The 7,051-nt window shown below is 35.8% G+C and overlaps 1 long non-coding RNA gene across 1 annotated transcript; it reads right to left on the bottom strand.

The window, feature by feature from the left end:
- Positions 1–274: 274 nt before the first annotated feature.
- LOC142599219 (uncharacterized) lies at positions 275–6,183 on the bottom strand. The gene is made up of 3 exons (XR_012832840.1): positions 6,010–6,183; positions 1,578–1,700; positions 275–605 (listed from the first exon to the last, which is right to left on the bottom strand). It is a non-coding gene; the product is annotated as an uncharacterized LOC142599219 (long non-coding RNA).
- Between the last annotated feature and the right edge of the window lie 868 nt (positions 6,184–7,051).

Here is a 7,051-nt window from a genome sequence, read left to right on the forward strand (position 1 = left end):
AAAGTGTCTCATTGATATACTTATCAAAAACTGCCTTCACTTTTAAGGCCATCATGTGTGATACAGTCACCACATTACAGTGCCATAGTGTTGATATCTGGGACACGGATAGGAGAGCAAGAACACAACATAACGTAAAAAACCTCTGAAAAATTTCACTAGCATTTACTTGCTGTAAAATAGATAGAAGTCTCTGTCACTTAAATCTACAGTATGTGCTTTTCTATTTATGTGTATCCTAAATGACAATATTACTGTGACTGGATACATAGCATTTGGCAGAATATGTCTTTAATGCAGGTATAGATATCATTGGTACACATGTATATAAAAAAACCAGTTAATTTTAAAATAATTAGAAGAATATTGCAAATAATGTTGTATACATGCAGTGTTTAAGGGGAAAATATTACTTCACTGGAAAATAAAGTCCTGCAGACTGAGTTTGGCACTAGTTTATCACTATGTCACTTTCTTTTTGATTGAAGACAGCTCTTTCTGAATCTCACTGAATTTTGGCCGGTTTTCAGGTTTGTAGGCCCAGCACCTCTGCATTATTGTATATATTTCTTCTGGACATTTTTGCGGTGCTGACATTCGGTATCCTGGTACACAAAAAAGGGAAAAATATATAGCAGTGAAAAATGATACATGCTGACAAATTTAAAAAGAAATGAGCGAAGTTCAATATCATTGCATTAAAAAAAATATTGAGGGTAAATTTTATATGATTGTAATATCTGTCTCAGGTTCATACAGAATTGCAGTACTTAGGTAGTAAGACTTGTTTTTATAAACACTCATCTGCTCTGAAAAACATCAGATTTTTTTTCTTTGGCTTTTTAAGGACAAACTTCTGTGGTCATTTACGGTGATTATAATTAACAATAGCATTCTATATAACTCAGCAAACTAGGTTTTTAATCATTTGGTAGTTTTACTAGCTAAGAACCTGTTTATGAATTACATAGTAGAAATATGTAGAGGAAGAGTCTTGAAATGCCACTAAAGATGATGAAAAGAAATCAAAGACCTGAAACCCTGTTCATAGTTATTTGTTACTTTTATTTAAAAGTCTTTTGATTATTTTGTAAAAGAGAAAAAATATGTGGCAAACACTGTTCAACCAGCTTGCCAAGCTCCACCATAACTTAAAATTTTGTCTGAAATGCTTTAATAGAGAAGACAATGATATATGATATAATTTTTTTTTTCTTGCAGTTTGGGATATTTCCACTTGCATTAGCCTTATCTTAACTAATTCATTCTGGTCAAGCCTCTATTTGCAAAGCAATCAATCCCTCCTCTCCATTTCACCTTTTAGTTCTGTAGTCATGAAAGCCAACATGCTATAGCTCTGTCCTCCTTTAAGTCACTAGTCATTATCTTCCTTTTTGCAAGAAGCCTATAAATCACACTACTTCTCCCAGAAAGCTAAACAGCAATTAAACAATCTCATATTTTTGCTAAAGTTGCTAGATAACCCATATGTTATTTCTTTGCTATTTTTTTTACTGTATGTACCTACATCCCTATGGATCTACACAGCATCTCTTTTGCTCCCTACAATTAACTACCTTTCTCCACTTGTTCTCGTGCTTGTTGGTTCATCATTCCAGGGTACGGGCATACTCCTAAACTGAAGGTCTCCCATAAAAGGATTCCAAAGCTCCATACATCACTTTCAGATGTGTATCTCCCTAAGGAAAGGAAAGAAAACCAGTGGCTAAACTTACAGAATAATTCATGTTTTACATAATTATGGCCACATATTTTCCACAGAGGTAAGTGTTATTTTGGCAGGCTTTAAGCATAATAAAGCTGTAGCTCCTAATGAACATTCTTCAGATATCATGTTCTCCTGTATTTCAAATTATAAACATAAATTATCTTAAAGTTAATACCTAGGAATAATATAAGTGAACCTAAAGTTCTGTAATTTGACAGAGACTTGTTACACAAAGCACATGGCTGAGAAGATCTTACCATGTTGGTCATTTTCCATGTAAGTTAAGAATTTCTTTCCATTTACTGCTGAAAAATATTTTTTTATTTTCTTTTAATATAGAAGGACAGAAAAATGTCAGGGTTTTTTTTTCCTTGTTTATAATCACTTTCAATGCTGAAGATAGATACTTTTTAAAAATTTACCTTTTCCAGTTCCCTAATTGCAAAGAGGACCTGGGTTTCTTACTATGAGAAACTACTCTCTGGAAATGAATCTACAGTTGCTTCAACTGTTGTTTAATTTGGACCTTGAAGAACTGATGCACCCAATCAGGTTAAAAAAAAATAATCATCTGGCCTAGTACTATCTTCAACTATGCTTCAGACAGATGGCAAAATTAAGATAATTTAAATCCAAACCTCTTTCTGGAATGAAAGCTTTATATTATGGGAGAAGGACAGCTCTTAGGGAAGATATTTCTATTGTCCCTGATGGATTCGCATCAAGACACATGCTATATCAGAAAGTGTAGGCTCCTAGCCCTTTGTAGCAGAGTCTATGAAAATGTTACCTTATTTATCATAATTCTGTCATAATTTTTTGTGACTGTATTTCTTTGTTACATTCTATGAGTGTCTTTATTCTTAAAAACATACACATGCTTGCAAATGTGTTTGTTTATCTCTGAGCATTAAACAAACCAAACTAGCTCACTTCTCTTATTTCCCCCTCCTTCTGCCTCATTTCCAGAAAGGCCCAATAATCCCATTGCTTGTGTCAAATTTTCAGCTAAACATTTTAAATCCACTTACAGTAGAAAAAAGGAAAATGCATGTAAATTATAGTGACAGTTGGTAATAGGATAACTGTTCTGATGTCAGAAAGTTCAGTTTACTCTTAAACTAAATATCACTTCCAGCTGACAACTCTACATTAGCTTGTGTGCTTAGTAGACAGTAATTATGGACATTCACTTTGCTCTTTGTAGTAAGATTAGTTTTCTTGTCTGTATATCAACTCTCTTTAGAGTTTGGCATCCAGTAATTTAACACTTTCATGAAAGTCATTCAGTAGATACAAGTGATTTTTTTTTTTTTAAAGAAAGTGCAACTTCTACACAGTTAATTGTCTTTCCCACTATGATATTATCTGGGGAAAAGAGCATGCTCTTTCATAAACAAATACAATAATTTATTAACATTACAAAGAACTGGAAAATAAGTACTGGAAAAACATATGCATTAAAAGTACAGTTTAATTTTGAGAGAAATGGAAGCAAAAATACTCTACACCTTGGCCTAAATATGTAATTTTATTAGGTGCGTTTAAAGCAATTTTTCACTTGCTGGAAGTGATGGAAATCATATAGTCTCAAGTAAAAGTAATGGTATGGAATGGCACTGAACAGTACCCACTAAACTAAAGGTTAAATCTTCCATATACTCCAGTAGCATCAAGATTTCATTCGTCACTTCATACACAACTCCTTAACAGTCCCATTTACATTAATCCAGTTTCTAGACTTCTCAACCTGAATTTTGTCATTTCAAATCTTTTTGTGACTGCTATTAATGTCATATAAAGTGAATTCAGAAGTGTTTAAAAAAGACACTTTTACTTATTTTCTTAAGCACTGTATCAGTCATGTAATGACCAAATGACCCTATTTCTCATTGTCCTCCAACCATTAAATTTTGCCATTAAGAACTGACATGCTCAGTGGTTGTTATCTAGTTTTGAAATATTGCACATTTAGTTCTGTTTCACTGTTATCCTTAACTACTTTCAGTGTTACCGTGGTGGTTTACCCTCGGCTCGACGCCAGGTGTCCACCAAGCCACTCTATCACTCCCCTCCTCAGCAAGGCAGGGAGGGGAGAAAATTAAGATGGAAAAAACAACCCCAAACTCGTGGGTCAAGATAAAGGCAGTTTAATGTAGCTAAAGCAAAAGGCCATGCGCAGAAGCAAAGCAAAAAGCAAAAGATTATTCTCTACTTCCCGTCAGCAGGCGATGTCCGGCCACTTCCTGGGAAGCAGGGCTTCAGTATGCGTACCCCTTACTCCAGAAGACAAATGTTTTAAAATAATCCAAATGCCCCTGCCCCGTTCCTCCCCCTATCTCTTAGTTTCTTATTGCTGAGCAGACGTCATATGGTATGGAATATCCCTTTGGTCACTTTGGGTCAGCTGTCCTGGCTGTGTCCCCTCCCAAGATCTTGCCCATCCCCAGTCTGCTGTTGAGGGGGGGAAGAAATGTTGGAGAGACAGCCTTGATGTGTGCCGGCACTGCTCGGCAGTAGCCCAAACACTGGTGTGTTATCAACACCTTGCTAGCTATCAATACACAGCACAGCACCATGAGGGCTGCTGTGGGGAGAATTAACTCCATCTCAGCCAGACCCAATACAGTTACCTATGCAAATTAATGCAATACTTATGACCATATTATTAGAATGGCAAAACACAAACCAATTATTTTAACTTGCATTTTTCAAGGGAGTGGAAAAAATGATCCATAAAAAACCCCCACCCAAATCCAACACAGAAAGCTTCAACTATATTTTGAAAGCTGAATATTAGACTGCTAAATACTTTAACAAATGTTTGAGGTTATTTTCCAAACACTAGAAAATCACTTAAAACTAGCTGGGTATAGATTCATTTTAGGAAACAGCAAATAAGTAAAGATGTTAATCAGCTATACATTCTTCTCCTGTAAGGTGTGGAAAATAGCAAAGACTCAGAAGTACAAAATGAAGGTGGTGTCATAAAAGCCAGTTTCCTGCTTAATGTAGTAGACTAGACTGGTATGGCTGAGAAGGGGTTTCCATTATATATCAAACAAATGACAAATACTTTTGAAACAATGAAAATAAAAATTCAAAATACCTTTTATAGAGGAACAAACACCCAAAATAGAAATTCCATGGTGAATATTAGCAATGCTAGCACCTCTTAGAAAAACAGATAATAGATGGTCAGTCACTAACTACATTTATTAGTAGCTTTTCAAGGGGAAGATTTGCATTATTGTGTTATGGCATTAACTTCTGCAAAAAGTGCTAATAAAAGGGATTCTTCTTCTAACAATCATAAGTCAGAAAATTATGATTTCCAGTGTATGATTTTGAATAAAAGCTCTAAAAGGTGGGAGAAGCAGTAGAGAAGCTAAATATATAAAATGTTTAAATTTTTTTTCTAAGAACTCAAGTAAAGAATTGGTTGAAAAGTGCTTTCAAAATATGACCTCATTCGTTTAATATGCTGCTGCTTCTTCACAGCTCACTTTACTTAGAACTCATTTTTCTAGTTTTACCTACAAGCTAAAAAGCTAAATCCAGCAGTTTCTATTTTTGTTTTGAAACTATTACCCACATAGTATGAACCACTTCACTCAATCAGAAATAATGGATTTTTTCCTCTCATAATAGCATAGCAATATATAAAAGTGCATATAAACAAAAGCTCCAGTTTAAAAAATAAATAAAGCATTTTTTTCTCCAATGCAGTGATTTCATAGAATCATAGCATGGTTTGGCTTGGAAGGGATCTTAGAGATCATGTAGTTCCAACCCCATCTGCCGTGGGCAGGGACACCCTCCACTAGACCAGGTTGCCCAAAGCGCCATCCAACCTGGCCTTGAACACTTCCAGGGATGGGGCATTTATCTAATCATTTATCTGATAGAGTGCTCTAGAATGTTAAAATCTTCTGCCTTTTTTTTTTTTTAAATGCTGTAAATATGCAGAACTTCCCACTCACTGGAATGAGTTAGCAATATAACCACAGCATTATTTTACTGTTGAATAAGTAGCAATTTTGATGTTGCTGCCTTGTCCTTTTTGAAGGGAAAATAGTATTTTTACATAACTTAAATGAGGCTGAAATATTAAAACTAAAATATTTTAAACATCTCTTGATCTGAACTGGGAAAAAGGAAAAAAAATTTTTAATATAAATATATATATATACATATGCTCAAATACTGTCCATGATGTAGTCCCCTTGCATCTTATACTGTATATTTTTTTGACCAAGAAGATAAAGATATATCCTTACCATAGTTGAGAGCTTCTGGAGCAGTCCACTTGATAGGAATCTGCTTTAAGCCTGATGATGAATAAACTCCATCATCCTCTTGACGAGACATTCCAAAATCACTTATTTTCAAAATGTTGTTTTCATCTACCAAGCAGTTCCTTGCAGCCAGGTCTCTAAGTTAGAACAAGAAATAAACATACACATATTTTCACACATTTGAAAATACTAAAAGACATTTAAAATGTGAAGAAAAATCTTAAGTAGTGTACTGGGTCTGGCTGGGATGGAGTCAACTTTCTTCATAGCAGCCCATATGGTACTGTGTTTTGGATTTGACTAAAACAATATTGATAACACACCAATGTTTTAGCTATTGCTGAACAGTGCTTGCATAGTGTCAAGGCCTTCTCTCTTTCTCACTATGCCCTCATCAATGAGTTAAGCTAGGGTTGGGCAAGAGGTTGGGAGGGGACACAGCTGACCTGAATTGACCAAAGAGATATTCCATGTCATATAATGTCATGCTCTGCAATAAAACTGGACAGGGGGGGAGGAGAGGAGAGGAGAGGAGAGGAGAGGAGAGGAGAGGAGAGGAGAGGAGAGGAGAGGAGAGGAGAGGAGAGGAGAGGAGAGGAGAGGAGAGGAGAGGAGAGGAGAGGAGAGTTTTTCCAAGGTAGCTGTTGCTCAGAGACTGGCTGGGCATGAGTCTGCCTGTGGGAGATGGTGACTGACTGCCTTTGTATCAGGTTATTTTCCTTTTTTTCCTTCACTTATTAAACTGTCTTTATCTTGACCCATGAGTTTTTCTCAGTTTTGCTCTTCTGATTTTTCCCCCCATCTCGTTGTGAGGGAAGTGAGAAAGCGGCTGGTGGGTGTTTAGTTGCTGGTCCGGGTCAACCCACCACAAGTAGGTTCTTATATCTTTTCTATCATAGCTAAATTTATCAGTAAGAGTGAGTATGTCACAATGTAGAATAGGTTTCTAGAGGCCAAATAGATACTCATTTCAATGATGAAATAATCAGATGTAAGGCAAAGAGCTGCTGTTGCTATACTGCCC

This window comes from Balearica regulorum, chromosome W, assembly GCF_011004875.1.
Source record: "Balearica regulorum gibbericeps isolate bBalReg1 chromosome W, bBalReg1.pri, whole genome shotgun sequence".
NCBI lineage: Eukaryota > Metazoa > Chordata > Aves > Gruiformes > Gruidae > Balearica > Balearica regulorum.